The following is a 22,330-nucleotide window of genomic DNA, read 5'->3' as shown; positions in this document are numbered from 1 at the left end:
TTTTAAACTTTTAGATCAGGGTGGTCTAAACTTTTCCATAAACATCAAGGTTCTGAATGGGTTAGGAAAGGAGAAGGAAACACTCTAACTCTCTGCACTCGATAGAGCTGTTTAGTAGACAGGTAAATGATCCCTCCTGTGGTGGGCTCCAGTGTAAATCGCTAACCTACTCCCAAGGGAACAGGAATAAAAGCAATACTTCTTACAATTTGAGTCTAAGAAAAGAGTCCAATTTTGTTGAAAGCAAGTTTTAACTGCCAAAGCTATATAGTGTGAGGCTTTGGAGCTTCACATCATAGCACAGCTCATTGGCAGTCATAGTCTTATTACAGGTCCAGGTTAGGTAATGGCATCTCAGTTAACATTTTCCTGGAACACTTGTAGTGCTCCACGTGTTTCCTGAAATATGCTTCAAACTCTCATAGGTAATGGATATCTAGCTTAATAATGTCTGTGATATTATCAGAAAACATCTTGAAATCATGGTGCTTAGTATCTCTGTTCACAAGCTGCTTGATTTCCTTGCCTCTGCCAGACATGACGTCAAGACAAGCACCAGCTAACAAAGCAGGAGAAGAACAGAATGCTGTTTACCGTTGTTGTGATCTGGCCCCACTTCCAATTTTGTCCAAAGCCTCATGTCATTCCAACTTGAACAGTGACAAGTGAGGGAAGACTCTGCTGTAGAAAAGGAGAGAAGGCCTGAGCACCAAGGTGTCGCTGTCTCCTGCTTTCATGTTGACCTGATATTTGAGAAGTGGAGGCAAGTTCTTCTTTGGGTTTCTGCTTCTGTGGTCCAGCTGGTTTAGAGATGGATCCAGCTGGCAAGCCTCCAGGCCGACCGTTGCGTTACAGTACTGGGTTAGATACACTGCAACACACTGCCCTGTAAGAGGTGGGGCCCGAATCCTCATTTTTCAGATGAGTCTTTAAGGATCAAACTATTATTTAAAAAGGTATTCAAATTCATCACCTTCTCCTGCTAATTAAGAACTTCCACGAGAAGTTCTAGGATCTTTCTGAAGATACTATCCCAAAAGCCTAGATTTATTGTTCACCGTTCTCTCCATCTTCTCCATGTTACATGTTACTGTGCTGCTTACAGCAGAACCCTTTTTGAGTTTTGGGGGTATTTTAGATTCATCCTGAGTTACCTTCTTCTTGCACATAATAGGGGAAATTTATCTACATAGCATAGACTTCTAAGAATCGACTGTCTCATTTGATCTGATCGATTGCTTTGCAGGAATGATATGCGAGATGTGACACCATTGTCATAGAATCATAGCCAACGTTTTACATTTTTGTCCTCGATTTATGGTATTCTACATTGCTTCCTCTACATCTGAACAGGGAAATGGCACACAGCTTTTTTTGCAGCTACTGACCTTCCTCAACTGTACATTTTCAGTCTGTCCTGGGTTTATTTCTATGTTATCCTGACTGCTATACTAAGAAACAGCACTTCTGCTCCTCTTCAGCTCAACCCCAGTGAGTCCTTCATCAGGTCCCATGCACTTTTTTATGTTAGCTTACATTTCAGATAGCTTAGAAAAGTTGTAAGCTACATCACAACACTAAGTGTAACTTTCTGATTATAAATCACTATAATTGTTATTCTTCTTGTTTGCAGGAAATAGCGCCCTATCTAAATTCTTTCCCATATCAGCCAGAGTATGAAATTATTTAATTAGGTCAGTGTTTACAGGGTCAGCACCTAAACCAACACTAATACCTGATAAATATCTTCTAAAATAACAGAATCCACCAGGAGTGTTAGCGAATAAAATGATTTCAAGTTGCTTTACACACTTCCTAGCTGTTTTTTTTCCCTGAATAAATAAGTAATTCAAACTTGCCTTTTTGTTTTCTGTTACACAGAGGGAAAAAATTTAATTACTTTTAAAATTAATTAAGGAGATAATTACAGATTGCTCAATACAACAGTGATGAATTCAAAATAATGTTATTAGTATAATCAAAAGTCATGTCTCTAATGACAAAGATTTCTTCTGCAAGATAAAATTACACTGTTTTTTGATTGGAAAGAATATTTATGATACATTATATATTTGAATTTAAAATTAAATAAATGTTTTATAAGTCAGCAGTGATAAATATGCAAGCACAACACATACAGACATTCATCATAGCCATGTGAAAGATACGTCCACGTGTCAAATAAATAGTCTGATTTTCAGTAAAGCCCAATATTCAAAATTTTTAAAAATTATTTACATTTAGTACAGTGTATCTGCACTTCATCTTGGATCCAAGCAGATAAATTGGACAAAATATGTAAACAGTTATGGAAGATCTTTAACAGCTTTCAGACAAAGCACTTTATATAGGGAAAAAATTAAGAAGAGATTTAAGGTTTCCTTTAACAGGGCTTCAGGGGTTTTTTTTTGGTTGGTTTTTTTTTTTTTCCCCTCTGGAATGTGACGTAACAGGTCAGAGCCTGAAAGCTTGACATTTGGTTGTTTTGTTTCAGGTTTTTCCATTCTTCCATCTGCCAGAGGGAGAGGAAAAAAACTTATATTCCTTCTGTGTTCTTGAAGCTTTTCTGTAATCACAGAAATCTTTTTTAGATTTTTTCAGGCTCTGTGTTGTGAACTGGAGACTTGTATTTCAAGTCAAATGAGTTATAAACCCTGTCATCATACTGAACTAAAAGGCAAAATTGTCATTTATGTATGTGTGTATCATTTTTAACTCCTTGAGCAATGAAAAAAAAGGAAGTTCTCAAGTTTTTCTTCACAACACTTTTACACTCCTCAACTGGCTGTCTATCAGTGTGAAACATTCTGTCAAGTACAAATAAATTAGAATATATTTACTTAGGATGGCAAAAAACTTAACATTGTAAATGAGTACTTGGGGAATAGCATAGTACAAGGTCACCTTCCAGCAGAGGTTAGCTGGGCCATTATGTGAAACAAGTTTCCTTTTCCATTAAGTTAAAGGTAGAAAACCAAATGAATATAAAGAAAGTGAGAAAAAAGAAGTTATTGGTGTGGAGTACAGATTTATATTAAATTTGAATTCATACAGACTTTTACTTCTTATATTAAGAAGAAAAAAAAATTAAGTTAGGATTTTTATAAAAAAGCTACTCAGATTCTTTATCACAAACTCTGGAGGTCTGATCCCATTTTTGGTTTAAAGGATTTTCTTTCAGAAGGAAATAAATTGAGACTTGAGTTTAAATTTAAAGCACAGGAGGTCAAAAGTCAGGTTGAATTTTCCACAGCCGAGTTATGAAATTTCAACACAAGCAAGACTTTGAATTTTAAAACTAGACATATTTATTATAATTTGTGATAAAAATCACATCTCCACATGAAGTTACTAATTTTGAAAGCCTTATTTTCTGGTTGTCCAATTTACACACCTGGCAAAATACTAATTCCTTGAAAAATCCATTTAAGTAAATGTAAGTATTTATAGTAGTCACTACCATGCATTGCAGTATATGTTTGTAGGACTGAACTTTTCTCTTGGACTTCTTGGTGAAGTTTTAGAGTAGTTTTCTTGATTGTTTATTACACATTATCGTCACATTGGAAAATGAGGGAGAGTTACTGATCTTATTCATCTGTGGATATTTTTAAGTAGAAATGAGACACAAAAACTGAGTTAAGGAGGAAAGTATAAAGAAGAACTTCTCTGGTAAAGAACATGAGACAATAAGCACAAAGATCCAGTAGCTCTATACAGATAAATATTGACTATTAATATTTTAAACATGCTTTGATATTTTGGGAAACAAATAAAAAATTGCAAACAGAAAGTTCATAGTAACTTCCACTGAAAACAAATCAATAGTAAATCCAGTCCAATCCAATGTATCTACAAATAGCAGATATCTGATGTCAAGAAAACCTGGAAACAGATTCATAATTGAATAGGGAAAATTTCTTCAAATTCCCATCAGACTTTGGCTTGTTTATGTCTGGAATCACGAAGGACCTATTTCACTCTACAATCTTAATATATTTATCAGTTTGATAATCTCCGGTGATTTTGGTTTCTGAGACACTTGTGGCCATTTTGTGGCCATTCTGTGGCCACTTGAGTGCTTTAGATTAACTATATAAAATGAAAAATTCTTACCAGACTTCAAGTTTTCACCTTCAAATTTACTGAAGGAACAGGTAAGTGGAAACTATTTTTATTAGCAGTTATCTTATTCCTCATGTCTTACTCATTTCTGCTCTGAATTAAATTCAGCAGTTTCTGTTTTCTCAATCATTAGTAATTACTCTTTTCTCTTGCCTCAGACCTTCTGTTTATAATGGCTCAGAAGACACAGGGTTAATAAAGGACAACAAATTATAAATAATTTTTTTTAGCATGGCATTAGATTAATCCAATAGAAACAGATATACAGAATTACAGCATTATGCAAGGATGCATTTATTGAATGGTCAAAGATTGGGTTAGAATAAGATGCAGAGGGAAAAAGAACAATGAGCAAAATGTGATGTAAATTGGGCAGACATGAAAAAGAAAGTATACCTTTCTTCTAGTAGCAAAGAACAAAAAATGGCCAGAGTAGATCTACACTAGAGTGTCATTAGAATAGATGTTTTGATACTTCTGTTTCCTACTCAGTTAGCAGATCAAGCTTGGAAGCTGAAGGACAAGACAGGACAACCTTTCTGTCTTCCCTTCACCAAACCCCCAACAACCTCTCCCTCCCAGACCAAAGAAGTGTTCCTGCCACTGTTGTCTGCCACATGGAAGACTTTTAAACTCGCTGCTTTGCATGGGTGTCTCTGCGTTCAGTGGAGTAACAGATGTTATTGAAGTAACAGATGTTATTGAAGTAACAGATGTTATTGAAGTTTTCCTTTGTCCTAAGTGTAGAAAGAAATCAGTGCCCCACATATGAAGGTTTGTTATTCAGAACTGATTCACTGATAGAAGCACAATAATCCCGCTCAATTTAAAGGCAAGAAGGTCAGCTCTGCCCAGCAAGCACCATACAAGATTATTTCAGTTTGTTAGGAAATATTACACAGTTTTCAACTCTGTAGCTTTTTCTGGTTCTGTCTTTCATTATTAGCAACAAAGATAACAACTCTTTCATGCTTTTCCTGCTACAAAGCTACCATATTCAAGGTGTACTGGTCAGGGCCAGTTCTGGCATGGTTGTCAGTGTGTTACTTTACACAAACTTATTTTTCTGTTTAGTCTAGATGAGAAGAATTTCTCACATTTTTGTCTTTGAAATGCTGCCTTTGTAAATGAGTCTTCATGAACACGTTGTTGTACTCTATACGTTCCACTACACCATGCAAATTACATTTGTACATTTATACAGTTCAGAAGCTTACAGCAGCCTTATGACGTAATGAATTGAACCCCAGATCCAGATTACTTAATATACTGGATGTTTGAAAGGATTAATATGCCTAAAGAGAAATCTGTAGCACTCCTATCCCATCTTGACTGTTTATGATATAATCAGGCATCTGTGTGCATGCAATGACTTTTTATGTTCAGACTGTGCAGCAGTTTCTGGTAGCTTTCCCCCTCAATGAAACATTTAATAGCATTTAACTTTTAACCACTTCCAAAAAAAGAGAAGTTTTAATGCTTGATCATTTTTTTAGTCAAAGACAATGTCCTGTATACTTATCCTGCAGTAATAGAATGAATTAAATTTAATTTAAAATTAATGAAATTAAATGAAATTAATAAAATAAAGTTAATTAGATTTATTAATTAAATTAAATTATTTCATATTAAATTAGAACCATATGTTAGTATTATTGGTCTTTATTAGAAGAGAACTCAGTCTCTGTTCATAACATAGGTGTTGCTTCCCAGAAGATACTGATAAGGCAGCACATGCTGTCCACACCAACTGAGGAATTTCCAGAAAGGACAATTATTCAGGTGTTTGAGATCTAAATATAAAAGAACATTAATATAATTTAAAATGTACTTTCTTCAGTGGTTCATTGGCAGTCTTTAAGAGTGTATTCCAAGGTTCCTACACATAAAAAACATGGGTTTCTTGCTAGAATTGTCAATGTCTACACTAAATCTCTTCAGAAGAATGTGTCAGTCTTTTAGCATTCCAGTAAGGGTCTATTGTCCTGTCCCTTGCGCTGTCCTTTCTCCTGAGGACCACAGTGCAAAAGACTGGGCACTTAGATCTACTGCAGCTCAGCACCAACCAGTTGCTAATGAGATGAGGTTGTCGTGATGATCAGAGATAGGTTCACAGCCTGCACTTTAGTATTGTTAGTCCTCAGAAGAGTCTAAAGGGCAAAATCTCTCAAAAGGGGCAGAATAAAGGCTAGGGAAAGTTTCTGAGTAAACAGGTCCGTGAAAAGAGACAAGAAGAATTTTAAGATGTTCCTTTTCTTTCCAGTTCTGCTTGGAGAGCCTGTTCTAGCTGCCAAGTGTTTAGAATAGGGGAAGAACTGTGAAGAATTTAATTTTAAAAAGCATCATTATTTAAGAATGGTACTTGGGAGGAGATTCTCAAGAAACCTCATATGATTAGTTCTTTGGGATATTTTCCATCTCTGTGTCCAGACACAAAGGCATTTGTGGCCTCTTTTGAATTTACTTTCAAAAAGCATACACACCCCCAGTGCTTTTGTGGAAGATTTTCCAGACTTCCCTTGTGTTTTTAACTTCTGTTGCAGAAAGTCATTGATGACTATTATTATAGAAACCTTGCTCCCATTGCCTCTCCTCAATTATTCCTCATTATTTCTAGTGTGTTTGGCTAGAACACATAAAAGACCTTCTCTTTCTCCACAGAGCATGTTATTATTGTAACATAGTTTATCAGCCAGTCTGCCTCCTTCTTTTTCCTGGACAACCTATATTTTGAGACTTTTTCCACCCCATGGAGACTGCAGGCTACATGCTGTTGCTTTAAAATGACCTCAGCAGACCCTGCCTTATTCTCTTATTTTCACTGGTTTTCCATAGGTGTAATTCAGTACTGCTTGAACTCTTGCTGGTTTACACATACATAAATAGAAAGACAACCAGAGTATGTATACTATAATCTATCTCAGCATCTTAATATTTCTGTATAACTGCCAGATAGAAGTTTGACAATAATATAGAAGTTACATAAGAAGTCAAGGCACCTCTTCTGTCAAGATGACTCAGTTTGGGAAAATGAGCTGTTGTTGTTACCTTTGCTTTACCATATGAGGTTGCTTTAAGTAAGTTCTTTTAAAAAATGTGTACTTAGTGTGTTCAGGCACTCAAGAAGCCAACTGTCATAGGATTAGTCAGTCCCTGATTTATTAGAAGTATTATCCTAATTTACAGCCCTACTGTAGATTAATTTATGTAAGTAAATCTAGAAAGATTAACTTTTAAAAATGACAAATGATCTGTTTTTTTGAACTGTTATGTGACCTTCCAGGCTAGACATTTGCTCAGAAGTCAGAAGAAGATTCCACTTCATGAACTAAAAGGTTAAACTGGTATAATGAAGTCTACTTACTGCCAACTACTTCTCATATATATATATTCATTGGTACTGCATGCAACATCTAAGTAATTGAACTAGATAGAAGCACATCATTGAGTGAATTGATTGCCCATTATGTTTCTTTATCAGTTTAAAAGCTTTTCTTGTGAAAAAATTCAACAGAAACTTTGACTCCTGCTTATGAGCTCTGCAGCACAGAATTGCTTTTGTGAAATGCTGAGAGGCCTGGTGTGGAAATGGAATCTACCGCTAGGTCTCGTACACAAAAAAATGTTCATTCTGTGTCACTTTAAAAATAACTTGTTCTAGCTATGAAAGGGTTTTGATTCCCATCCTTTAAGAATTAATGATTTTTTTTTTTTTTAGATAGTTGGTGTATTGAATCAGAATAGGATATGAAGGCTTAGGTAGACATGGCTTTAATACTCAGATGAGTTTTTTTTTAAATCTGATTGAGCCACTAACTAGTTTGTTAGTCTGATTCATTTCATCTAAGCATGTTAAAAATATAGTATCTGAAAGTACCATCTGAGTTAAGAATTAGGAATCAGGGAGTGTCTATTACTTTCAAAGTTGAAGATAGTGTATTGAACAACTATATTTCAGAAGTTAAATATGAAAACAGTACTGCTAGAGGTTAGCTAGAGCATGTAGAGCACAAGATGACATTGGTATAGGGTAAGTAGAAAAGATAAAGTGATTTATTTCTAAAACTGTCATCTCTAATATTCATGAGTTGTACCTGGTGTATAAGAAGAACTAAACCAAACCAAGCATGTCAAGTTTACAATATATGTACACCGACTGCATGAAATATTGTATCAGCACAGAAAATGTTGTGAACATCATGGAAGTCACTTAGCATGGCTAAAATGTGTAGAACAAAGAAAAGAATATTACAGTAAATTTTAAGAAGCCTGTGGCAAGGTGGTGTTTCCTCCCACTAAAGAGAACAGAATTCCTCAAAGAATTTTAGTATATTTGGGGATGATTCTCTCTACTTACTGTTTTGTCTGAAAGGAATGACAAAATAGGTTGGTAAGGCAGCATTTCAAAACTGCAAATGGCTGGCTGGTTGGCTGCAGAGAAGTCAAATATGCCTAAAGCTGGAGATGGAGACTGACCATCAGTTGTAGTTGGAGACAAATAGGATGTCCTCAGAGCATGCACTAGAACTTGGGTCAGTCCCATGATATACTCACTTTATGTACCAGAAGATCAGAAAGTCAATTCCTGATCAGAACTTGGTGAAGAAATTCCTGTTCTGCACAGTTCCATCTTGAACGAAGGGAGAGAATGATAGGCCAGAACGGCAGCAAGGCTTGCCCCCAAGGCTTGCATGAACAAGGATGTCAAGATTCCTTTCTCAAGGTGTATTCTGCATCTGTATCTTTTACAAAAATTATGAGTATTTGGGGATTTTGTACATGGGACTAAATGAATGCTTCCTTCTTATGAACAGCAGTATGACAAAGGATGACAGCTACCCCAAAGCAGATGTAATGGTGCTTTCTTAAAAGATCTTACACTCATTTTAAAAGCATATATCTCTAGAGCTCTTAACTATGACTTACTGGAAATATTTGAATTATGACAGTTAAGATAGCTAAAATAATTCATAGTTTTTATTTTATGTGAAATATTTGCAGTAAAAAGCATTTTGTCTTGTGATCATATATGGTTAGTGCTTCCATGGTTTTGTGTGAATAAAATATAACATTTCAGTGACTCAGTCTGACCCATGGAGCTGTGGTATGTTTTAGCAAAAACAGAATCTGAGTTTTTGTCCAAGTTTCTACCCAACCAAATACATCTCAAAGCAATATTTAAAGTTTAAGCAATAAAATTTTAGTTCACCACAAGCCAACTACTTACAATTAAATATATTGAATTAACAAAACAGAAAAAAAGTCCATGTTTGGAAAAGAACTTGAATGATGACATACAATTGGGGAAATAAATATCCAAGTTAGCCAAAGCTAAAAAAAAAAAAAAAAAAAATAAAAAATTAAATTCTTCTTGTATATGCCTGGCTAATTTCTGAAAAAATGCTGTGTATATGCAAATAATAACCTGTTATGTAAATAATAACTTGGCACAAATTGATCTCTGTTGGATGGATATTTGCAGTATAGTAGAAAAATATGTCTTGAAGGGGAAGGTGTCAGATATGGTTAAGAAAAAAACAATGCACTTAAGTTTTCTTAAGAAACTATAAGCTTTCCCTTAGTGAACTTACTATAGTACAGTTGGCAAGTGTCAGAACTTGTTTATGTAAAGGACTGTTTTCCTTTTTCAGAACATTATTTATGTAAGGTTTTTTGTAGCTAATTTAATTCACTTTTCTAAATGTATTCTGGAAGAATCAGAAATTCCTCATTATCATTATCTACAAAAAGTAAATAAAACCCCTGAAAATGCTTCGTCACATTAAGGAAAATTCTAGCTGTAATTTTCTTTTTCAAGTTATCAGTGCTTTTTTCTTCTTCTTCTTTTTTTTTTTTTTTTTTTTTTCCTTTCCCTTCCTTTCTCTGGGTGTAGAGCCCATTATTAGAATCACACTCTGTGAATATTTAAGGTATTTCCTAAACCAGCTTGGAAATGCCTATGTTTGATGTGCACTTCCATTTTGCCTCAGTTGCAAATTATAGTGAAATGCAGAGCTGACTAGGCTAATGTTCCTAAATTTTGTTCAACTTTTTGTCAGGAATATGGCACGTAGACATATTTTAATGTTTTAATCTTTAGTCAGGAAGAGGCTACTTTGTGTTTAGGATACTTTCATCATCAGAGCTTTCATGAATTAAGTAGGGTTCATTTCTCCATATCACAGAGTTTTAAATGTGCGCACCCATCTCAGATCACATCAGCATTGCATTCTGCTCTGTTTCCAGCACAGCTAAATACTTTAAAAACTTAAACTCACTGGAAACATCCTATAATTAGATGTAAAGGTTTTGAGGCAACTAAGCATCAGCTCAGTATAGTCCAGAGAGAATGAATAGGCAAGTACCCCCATTAGGCACCCAAATATTGTCATTAAACCTCATCAGGTAGTCATGCTCTTGGTGGCTTCAATGCCTGTCCTCAAACATCTAGGACTGAAGGACATACTAAATAAATAGAACATCAGACCAAAAGCACATAGGAGGCTTGTTGGTATTTGGCTTACTGAAAATTAAGCATGATTAAAATGTGCAAACAATAGAGAGTCAAAAAGCAAGCCGGTTGAATAAATAACAGTAAGTTTAAGTGGGAACAAGATAGTCCTACCACATAGCAGGGATGCAAGAAGGGTGAAAAGCAGTTAATGAAGAGGAAGGGATATGGAGGTAAGCCTTTTGAAGGAGTGAATGGATTTGGAGGGAATGGGAGGGAAGGGTTGTACAGAGAAAATGAGTTGCACTGGTAGGTATTTTTACATTTCCAGGTTGTTCCTGCTCATTCAGGAATGAGTGGATTGACAAGTCCTGCCCATCCAGGAATGGGTGGAATGACAAGTTGACAGGACACACTTTCCCTCATACTACTGGTAAGTTTTCTGAATGTGTCACTGCTCTGAGTACAGCTTTGAGCTGTCTTAACTTACTGTTTTTCACTTACATAATAATCGTAATGACAACTCTGGGGCATGAATCATTTCAGTTGGTTTTAAGAGAGATCAGGGATGCCACCAAGATAAAGGTGCCTGGTGATCATGACAGATGGATTGGCATACACAGGTGAAACATGAGGGACTTTGATATCATGCCATTGCCTGTTTGGTGTGATTACGTACCTTGTGCTGAGAGGAACAACTTTTGTGACAGGCATAGGGACAGCCATGGGTGCATACAGAGAAAACAGCAGGCAATGACAAGATCTTGTCACCTGGCTTGACAGGCTGAAGGAAGGCCAGGGAGACACAACCTGGAAGGACCTGGGATGGCAGAGGACTGGGTGTGACAGAAAGGTGAAAAGGATGCTTCAGGCAGGAGGAAAATGCTGAAGAGAGAATGGCAGTTTGCTGATTTATTAATCACATGTAATTAACCAGCAATGAGTGAACTATACATTCAGAATCAATATCACCAATACAGAAGGTAAATCCCAATATTACGACACTTACAAAATGTTACTATAGACCTAAAAATCTCTAAGCACCATTCAGGAGTCAATCCCAAATACTTCTCATCCCACACATCCACATTCACAGTTATATTCATGCCCTGGTCCCTTCAGGTTACCAGCACACACACCCTTTCCTGAGAGTGCAAGTTCACTGCATACACAAACCTCGTGCGTGCTCCAGGACGCTGTGTAAGTGTGGGGGTGCTCTGGTGTTATGTGTACCCGTGCATCTCCCTGCAGTCTGCTAGTCCATGCACTGGTGAGAAATCACCCCAGGAGGCCACACACACACGCCCAAGGTGTGGGTCCCTACTTGTTGCCCTTGGTACTGCCAGTCCATTAGCTGGAGTGCTGAGTCTCACGGTGTCCAGGGAGGAAGCGCTAACATCCTCACAGAGGATGCAGGAAGACTGGGGAAACTTCTGGCAGTGCCAAATCTCATTTTCTCTGCTTCTATTTCCACTCCAAGGTCTCTATCCCCTCTTACAAATTTTCACGTTTCTTTTATGTTGCTTGATAAGCTGACATGTTTGTTTCTGGAGCTACTTTGTCACTCTTTGGTTCCTACAGTGCAGCTCCCTCCTTTCATGGCAGTCACCCAGCTCTCATCTTAATCTACAGGCAGGCTACAGCTGGGGCCATAGGCACTGCAGAGTTCACCTGCCCTGCAGTCCAGGCCAGAGCCAGTCCTAAGAGAAGGCCCATAAGACATCAAGGTGACCTTCAAAAAAATGAACAAATTTTGACTGCAACAATTTCAGAGGTAAGAAAAAACCCTTCATTTCTCAGGAAACAAAATTATTTTTTAATTATCTCGGTGCCTGCTTGGAACTAAGGAGCAATCAAGCCTTGATAGCTAAGCCATCCATCTCACTAGCAGTCCTTCATGTAACAATCCTTTACAGACACTTGTTGACTGCAATTTGCATTAACAGAGTCCTAGATGAAGACATAGAATGCCATACAATCCAATTACCTGCTTTTACTGAGGTTTCAATATGGGCAAACACCTTTGTTAACGCTTCAGTTTAAAAAGGTGGAATGGATCAACAGCTGGTGCAAATCATAACAGCTGTAGTGCAGCAAATCTTTCATAAAAAAGAGAGCATGAAGACAAAGAAGATTCACAAGAATATTACAATTTCTTTACTATTAGGTTCCTCTAAAATAAAAAAATCCACTCATACAGGTGAAAATGGAATATCAAGCATGCCATGACCACTGAATATATGTCTGATACTGGCACAATAACAAAGACTATAAGAATTTTTCTATAGAAAAGTAGTAAAGAAATGATAGACTAAAGCTAGGAAAAGAGGATAAAAAACTGGTAGAATAACCATGGTAAAAATATGCTGAAATGTTGTCTTGGGTTTGTGTGGCAAGGTTTTGGTAGCGGTGGGGCTACAGGAGTGGCTTCTGTGAGAAGCGTCTCTGTGAGAACATACTTAAGAAGGGGAAACAAACAAAAAAATGCCTGGGACACAAACCACATCTGGAGTGAGGAGTGAGAATATGTGAGAGGAATGACTTTGCAGATACCCAGAAGAAGGGGAAGGAGGTGCTCCAGGCACCAGAGCAGAGATTCCCCTGCAGCCTGTGGTGAAGCCCATGGCGAGGCAGGTTGTACCCCTGCAGTCCATGGAGGGCCACGGTGGAGCAGATATCCACCTGCAGCCCGGGGAGGACCCCACGCCAGAGCAGGGAGATGTGCCCAAAGGAGGCTGTGACCCTGTGGGAAGCCCATTGTCCTGGTTTCGGCTGGGATAGAGTTAATTTTCTTCCTAGCAGCAGGCATAGTGCTGTGTTTTGGATTTAGTAGGAGAAGAATGTTGATAACACGCTGATGTTTTTAGTTGTTGCTGAGTACTGCTTATGCTAGTCAAGGACTTTTTCAGCTTCCCATGCTCTGCCAGGTGCACAAGGAACTGGGAGGGGGCACAGCCAGAAGAGTTGATCCAAACTGGCCAAAGGGCTATTCCATACCATATGACGTCATGCTCAGTATAGAAACTGGGGGGGGGGTTGGCCAGGGAGCAGCGACTGCTGCTCGGGAACTGTCTGGGTATCGGTCGGCGGGTGGTGAGCAATTGCATTGTGCATCACTTGCTTTGTATATTATTATTATTATTATTATATTGTTATTATTATTATTATTTTACTTTATTTTATTTCAATTATTAAACTGTTCTTATCTCAACCCAGGAGTGTTTCTCACTCTACTCCTCCGATTCTCTCCCCCATCCCATCAGGGTAGGGGGAGTGAGCGAGCAGCTGCGTGGTACTGAGTTGCTGGCTGGGACTAAACCATGACAGTCCTTTTTGGCGCCCAACGTGGGGCACGAAGGGTTTGAGATAAGAACAGATTAACTAGAGTGTATTAAGGAATCTGTTAACAGTTGCCGGTCATGATATTAGTTCATCTGATCTGTACCATGTTCTTTTCTTGGCTGTGCATGTTAAAGCTTGGTGTTGGTCTGTGCATTGCGCTATGCTCTGTAGTGATTAAGGATGTTTTGATTGGGAGGTTTCTTATCAAAATCCTGGCCTTGAGCATGGTTTTGTATCTGGGTTTTATACACAAGTCATTACTGTACTTCGGGTACCACCTCATGGAGAGAGTTAGCAATTATACCTTTCCCTCGGAGATGTTTGTTGTGGAGGAACTACAGAATGGCACCTTCATTACCTTATTCTATAATGCTTCCTCCCTCATTACAGAAAGTTTTCAGTATTTTGAACATCCCTGGGCAGTTAAGATACTTCTATTGATACTTCTTGGGAATATTGTTTTGGTTTTGACAAAGGTTAGTAAGCAATTTAAGAATATCATCCAGAGATCTGCCCCAAGGCTGGAGAGTTATGAGTGGCAGGGTGTGTGGGATCGTATGCGCAAGTACCTAGGGCAGTGGGGACCTCCAGTGTTTTGGAACTTCACCCCTGAACAAGTGCAGAATCCTGAAGAACTAGTAAAGTATTTGGAAGAAGTATGTTCTCACCCTGGCAACTCCAAAGAGACACAACTCATTGCAACATGCTGGGGACTAGCCCATGCTTATAGAGCCCTGTTCAACACTATTCAGTACCCTCAAGGGAAAGAGAGGGTCTCTGGATCTGATGGCAAAACAACAGGCACTGTGGCTACTCCAACCACAGCCATGAGCACTGTGGCTACTCCAACCACAGCCACAAGCACTGCAGCTACTCCAACACCCACCACAGGCACTGTGGCTACTCCAACACCCACCACAGGTGCTGCAGCCACTCCAACCCCAGTGGCAGGCACTGCGGCTAAACCAGAGAACCAACCTGCGCCGGTATCAGTTGCCCCTATACAGAAGAAAAAATACACGAGGAAATCAGTTCGTTTAGTAAGGGATGAAGATGAACCAGGGCCATCACGAGAACCAGAGGAGGAAGAACCCATAAATGAGATGGTGACCACCCGATCCCTATCCCTGAGTGAGCTGCGAGATATGCGAAAAGATTTCGGTCGTCATCCAGGCGAGCACATCATCACCTGGCTGCTCCGATGCTGGGATAACGGGGCCAGTAGCCTGGATTTAGAGGGTAGGGAAGCCAAGCAGCTGGGATCCCTTTCCAGGGAAGGGGGCATTGACAAAGCAATTGGAAAAGGGGCAAAACCGCTCAGCCTCTGGAGGCGACTTCTGTCAAGCGTGAAGGAAAGGTATCCCTTCAAGGAGGATGTTTTATACCGCCCAAGCAAATGGACCACCGTAGAGAAAGGTATCCAGTACCTGAGGGAATTAGGCGTGCTGGAGGTGATTTACAGTGACCTGAATGATGAGCGGTTACCCAAAGACCCAGATGAAGTCAGGTGCACACAGTCCATGTGGTGGAAGGTGGTACGGAGCGCACCAGCATCGTATTCCAACTCGTTGGCAATACTAGCCTGGAAAGACGACGAGGCACCAACGGTGGATGAAGTGGCTAGACAACTCCGGGACTACGAAGAAAAGCTCTCTTCCTCCTTACGGGCCTGTGTCTCGGCTGTGGAAAAACTGTGCCAAGAGTTCCAACAACTCAGAGAGGATCTGTCCTACTCCCCACCTGCACGGACCAGTGTCTCAGCCATTAGGAGTCAACGTCCCTATGCTCAAGAGAGAGGATATAGAGGATACACACCACGGGGCACCCTGTGGTTTTACCTGCGTGATTATGGAGAGGACATGAGAAAGTGGGATGGAAAACCCACCTCAACCTTAGAGGCACGGGTGCGTGAGTTGCAAGGAAAAACTATTAGAAAAGGCGGTTCTCCCAGGAAAATTGCAGCTCCAGTTTCCAGTGAGCAGTTCCCGAGACAGAGTAAGAGGGCTAATTTTACTTCCGACCTTGATCAGGGGACTTTTGATTCACATTTACAGGAAGTGAACAACGAATACTGTGACCAGTGTTAGAGGGGCCCTGCCTCCAGCCAGGTGGAGGAAAGGGACAACCGGGTTTACTGGACTGTGTGGATTCGATGGCCTGGAACGTCAGACCCACAGGAGTATAAGGCTCTAGTGGACACTGGTGCACAGTGCACGCTAATGCCATCAAACTATAGAGGGGCAGAACCCATTTGTATTTCTGGAGTGACAGGGGGATCCCAACAGCTAACTGTACTGGAAGCTGAAGTGAGCCTAACTGGGAATGAGTGGCAAAAGCACCCCATTGTGACTGGCCCAGACGCTCCGTGCATCCTTGGCATAGACTACCTCAGGAGAGGGTATTTCAAGGACCCAAAAGGGTACCGGTGGGCTTTTGGTATAGCTGCTTTGGAGACAGAGGAAATTAAACAGTTGTCCACCTTGCCCGGTCTCTCAGAGGACCCTTCGATTGTAGGGTTGCTGAAGGTTGAGGAACAACAGGTGCCGATTGCTACCACAACTGTGCACAGGCGGCAATATCGCACCAACCGAGACTCCCTGATTCCCATCCATAACCTGATTCGTCGACTGGAGAGCCAGGGAGTGATCAGCAAGACTCGCTCACCCTTTAACAGTCCCATATGGCCAGTGCGAAAGTCTAATGGGGAGTGGAGACTAACAGTGGACTATCGTGGCCTGAACGAAGTTACACCGCCGCTGAGTGCTGCCGTGCCAGACATGCTAGAACTTCAATATGAACTGGAGTCAAAGGCAGCTAAGTGGTATGCCACAATTGATATTGCTAATGCATTTTTCTCCATCCCTTTGGCAGCAGAGTGCAGACCCCAGTTTGCTTTTACCTGGAGGGGTGTTCAGTACACCTGGAACCGACTGCCCCAGGGGTGGAAGCACAGCCCCACCATTTGCCATGGACTGATCCAGACAGCACTGGAACAGGGTGAAGCTCCAGAACATCTGCAGTACATTGATGACATCATTGTGTGGGGCAACACAGCAGAAGAAGTTTTTGAGAAGGGAAAGAAAATAGTCCAAATCCTTCTGAAGGCTGGCTTTGCCATAAAACAGAGTAAGGTCAAGGGACCTGCACAGGAGATCCAGTTTTTAGGAATAAAATGGCAAGATGGACGTCGTCAGATCCCAATGGATGTGATCAACAAAATAACAGCTATGTCCCCACCAACTAGCAAAAAGGAAACACAAGCTTTCTTAGGCGTTGTGTGTTTTTGGAGAATGCATATTCCAAATTACAGCCAGATCGTAAGCCCTCTCTATCAAGTGACCCGGAAGAAGAACGAATTCAAATGGGGCCCTGAGCAACAACAAGCCTTTGAACAAATTAAACGTGAGATAGTTCATGCAGTAGCCCTTGGGCCAGTCCGGGCAGGGCAGGATATTAAAAATGTGCTCTACACTGCAGCCGGGGAGAATGGCCCTACCTGGAGCCTCTGGCAGAAAGCACCAGGGGAGACTCGAGGTCGACCCCTAGGGTTTTGGAGTCGGGGATACAGAGGATCCGAAACCCGCTATACTCCAACTGAGAAGGAGATACTGGCAGCATATGAAGGGGTTCGAGCTGCTTCAGAAGTGGTTGGTACTGAAGCACAGCTCCTGCTGGCACCCCGTCTGCCGGTGTTGGGCTGGATGTTCAAAGGGAGGGTCCCCTCTACACATCATGCAACTGATGCTACATGGAGTAAGTGGGTTGCATTGATCGCACAACGGGCTCGAATAGGAAACCCCAGTCGCCCAGGAATCTTGGAAGTGATCATGGACTGGCCAGAAGGAAAAAACATTAGAATATCACCAGAGGAGGAGGTGACACGTGCTGAAGAGGCCCCACTGTATAATAAATTGCCAGAAAATGAAAAGCAATATGCCCTGTTCACTGATGGGTCCTGTCGTCTCGTGGGAAAGCATCGGAGGTGGAAAGCTGCTGTATGGAGTCCTATACGACAAGTCGCAGAAACTGCTGAAGGAGAAGGGGAGTCGAGTCAGTTTGCAGAGGTGAAAGCCATCCAGCTGGCTTTAGATATTGCTGAAAGAGAAAAGTGGCCAGTCCTTTATCTCTATACTGACTCATGGATGGTGGCAAATGCCCTGTGGGGGTGGCTGCAGCAATGGAAGCAGAGCAACTGGCAGCGCAGAGGCAAACCAATCTGGGCTGCCGCATTGTGCCAAGATATTGCTGCCCGGGTAGAGAACCTGGTTGTAAAAGTTCGTCACGTAGATGCTCATGTACCTAAGAGTCGGGCCACTGAAGAACATCAAAACAACCAGCAAGTAGATCAGGCTGCTAAGATTGAAGTGGCTCAGGTGGATTTGGACTGGCAACATAAGGGTGAATTATTTATAGCTCGGTGGGCCCATGACGCCTCAGGCCATCAAGGAAGGGATGCAACGTATAAATGGGCTCGTGATCGAGGGGTGGACTTAACTATGGACAGTATTGCACAGGTTATTCATGAGTGTGAAACATGCGCTGCAATCAAGCAAGCCAAGCAGTTCAAGCCCCTTGGGTATAGTGAACGATGGCTGAAATATAAATATGGGGAGGCCTGGCAGATTGATTACATCACGCTCCCACAGACCCGCCAAGGCAAGCGCTATGTGCTCACCATGGTGGAAGCAACCACTGGATGGTTGGAAACATATCCCGTGCCCCATGCCACCGCCCAGAACACCATCCTGGGCCTTGAAAAGCAAGTCCTGTGGCGACATGGCACCCCAGAAAGAATTGAGTCAGACAACGGGACTCATTTCCGAAACAACCTCATAGACACCTGGGCCAAAGAGCATGGCATTGAGTGGGTGTATCACATCCCCTACCATGCACCAGCCTCCGGGAAAATTGAGCGATACAATGGATTGTTAAAGACTACCCTGAGAGCAATGGGTGGTGGGACGTTTAAACATTGGGATACGCATTTAGCAAAAGCCACCTGGTTAGTCAACACCAGGGGATCTGCCAATCGAGCTGGCCCTGCCCAATCAAAACTTCTACGTACTGTAGAAGGAGATAAAGTTCCTGTAGTGCACATGAAAAATATGCTGGGGAAGACAGTCTGGGTTACTTCCCCCTCTGGCAAAGGCAAACCCATTCGTGGGATTGCTTTTGCTCAAGGACCTGGGTGCACTTGGTGGGTGATGCGAAAGGATGGGGAAGCCCAATGTGTACCTCAAGGGAATTTGATTTTGGGTGAAAATAGCTAATGAACTGAATTGTATGATATTAATTGCTTTATAATACTGTATGTTATCTCTTAACTGCATGTTAATATAATAATATAGTAGGTTAATATTAAGTATATAATACTGTATATTATGATTGCTATATGCCACATCAATGGTATTGCAGTAAGAATTGCCCAGCTTAATGAAAATGAACTTTGATGAAACCATGTTGGAATGAGAACTGACTTCAGCATGCAACAGTCCAACACTGCACACCACCTCTCCTGCTCTGAAAGACTGTGATGACAGATGGAACCCAAAGTCATGGGCTAAATGAACTCAATGGACATTTTAGAGGGATGGCCCATAGACGAAGGGAATGATATCTGTGTGTATATCAAGATAGGGAAAGCGGTGGTGATTAATTGGAACACATTGGAAAGGGGAGGGCCTGTGCATGACGTAGATGGTATAGAATAAGGGGTGGATACTGTCCTGGTTTTGGCTGGGATAGAGTTAATTTTCTTCCTAGCAGCAGGCATAGTGCTGTGTTTTGGATTTAGTAGGAGAAGAATGTTGATAACACGCTGATGTTTTTAGTTGTTGCTGAGTACTGCTTATGCTAGTCAAGGACTTTTTCAGCTTCCCATGCTCTGCCAGGTGCACAAGGAACTGGGAGGGGGCACAGCCAGAATAGTTGATCCAAACTGACCAAAGGGCTATTCCATACCATATGGCGTCATGCTCAGTATAGAAACTGGGGGGGGGTTGGCCAGGGAGCAGCGATCGCTGCTCGGGAACTGTCTGGGTATCGGTTGTCGGGTGGTGAGCAATTGCATTGTGCATCACTTGCTTTGTATATTATTATTATTATTATTATTATTATTATTATTATTATTATTATTATTTTGTTATTATTATTATTTTACTTTATTTTATTTCAATTATTAAACTGTTCTTATCTGAACCCAGGAGTGTTTCTCACTCTTACTCCTCCGATTCTCTCCCCCATCCCATCAGGGCAGGGGGAGTGAGCGAGCGGCTGCGTGGTACTGAGTTGCTGGCTGGGACTAAACCACGACACCCATGCTGGAGCAGGCTCCTGGCAGGACCTGTGAACCCATGGAGAGAGAGGAGCCCACTCTGGAGCAGGTTTGCTGGCAGGACTTGTGATCCCATGGGGGACCCATGCTGGAGCAGTCTGCTCCTGAAGGACCGCACCCCGAGGAAGGCACCCATGCTGGAGCATTTTGTGAAGAACTGTAGCCTGTGGGAAGGACCCACACTGGAGAAGTTCATGGAGGACTGTTTCCCGTGGATGGGACCCCATGCTGGAGCAGGGGAAGAGTGTGAGGAGTCCTCCCCTGAGAAGGAAGGAGCAGCAGAGACGGCGTGTGATGAACTGACCGCAGTCCCCATTCCCCATCCCCCTGTGCTGCTTGGAGGGAGGAAGCAGAGAAAATCAGGAGTGAAGTTGAGCCCGGGAAGAAGGGAGGGGTGGGGGGAAGGTGTTTTAAGATTTTATTTTATTTCTCATTACCCTACACATGTTCTCACTCCTCTCTTGGATGATTTGCCATCCAGCAGGGTCAAACCACCACAAAAGTGTACAGGCAAACATACTTCAAATTCACTTCATCATGAGTTTGAAATTAGTTGTTATTTTATTATTATATTTACTTCTTTATAATGTTTGAACAGGAACTTAAAGACTGTTACGTGTTAGTTTTTCAGTTGGGGAAACTGTTGGAGAATTACTCAATTATTATGAAAGGTCCTACTGGGATTGCTGGTGGTTATGGTTGTAAATGAGAAGGATGGTCCAGGACTTTTTAAAAGAATCTTTTGAAATGGGACTTATATTTCAGTGTAGTCTTGAGGGAAATCGCTGACATATACCACAACAAGCTGGGAGAAAGAAATATGTTTGCATAACGTATCCAAAAGCGAACATAACCAATTTCAATTTTGAAAAGGGCAATATTTAATTTAACTATTTTTCATGGAAATGAAAAAAAGATGAGCAGAGCCAGACTGAGTGATAATTGTTATGATCTTATAGACCACAGATTTTATCTTATGCACAAGAAAGATCCTATTGTGAATGTTTAGGACTCTACTGAGCAAAGAGTTTTAAGCCTAGTATGGCATTTCTGTATGGTAAGCTTTTCTGCCTCTTCATTTAAATCAGAAGCAGTTGCCTACCATAGGCAAATGCATAAAACAACAAAAGATAATTTTGATATACAAATAAGAATCAAAAGACTGTATGCAAAAATGCAAAAGATCATGTCCGTGCTCCTTTGCAGTGTAAAGATAATAGATTTTACAAATTATAAACCGAGATTACTTACAACTTCATAGAAAATTCTTGAGGGAGGGTTTTTACACAGTGTTCAGTAAATCAAACATTTTATTGATTCTTTATTCAGCTGTATTCTCAAATGCATACAAGACAGGTGGATAGTTTGAGAAAAAACATATGATTCCTACCAAACACAGTTAAGAGATTTCAGCGAGAAATATCTGATATAAGGGAACAAGGTCAAAGTAGTTAAGATATAAGAAAGACTCTGACATAAGATTTCATGTCCAATATTGTTATAAAAGTGAGCATATGCTTATGTCTGTATAATTAAGAATAAAACTAGTCATTCATATCTTCAAACTAATTTAATAAATAATATTTTTTGAGAGAAATGAGTGACTTTCAAAATCCTGATGCATGCAGGTAGAGAATAAGACCACACTCTTACATAATCATGGCAAAAATATAACATTTGTGCCTTCTTAGGAGTTTAAATATACTACCATTTTCAGTGCTAGGGTTGCAGTCAGTTGTCTTAGAAAATGACCAGTTATTGTGAACTACTGTGTCCATAACAAAAGTTGGGCACGTGTGTCATTGGAAAGTATTTCCTATATTTTGCAAGCTTGCTCTCAAAACTTTTCACAGACTATAAATACATGATTTAGTTCCCACTCATGTCAATATTACTAAATATAAAGGAGCTAATATGTCATCCTTAGAGACACTGATGGTCATTGAAATGTTTTTGGGTTGTAAATGTTTCAAAATCTGTGTCTTCTGCAATCTTGGGAACTGCTGACTTAATCTCCACTAGAAAGCATGAAAATGGACTTTTCAGTCTTTGTAGTCTTTAATTTCTATCCTAACCAG

The sequence above is a fragment of the Pelecanus crispus genome, chromosome 1, assembly GCF_030463565.1.
Source record: "Pelecanus crispus isolate bPelCri1 chromosome 1, bPelCri1.pri, whole genome shotgun sequence".
NCBI lineage: Eukaryota > Metazoa > Chordata > Aves > Pelecaniformes > Pelecanidae > Pelecanus > Pelecanus crispus.
This window is presented reverse-complemented; position numbering follows the sequence as displayed.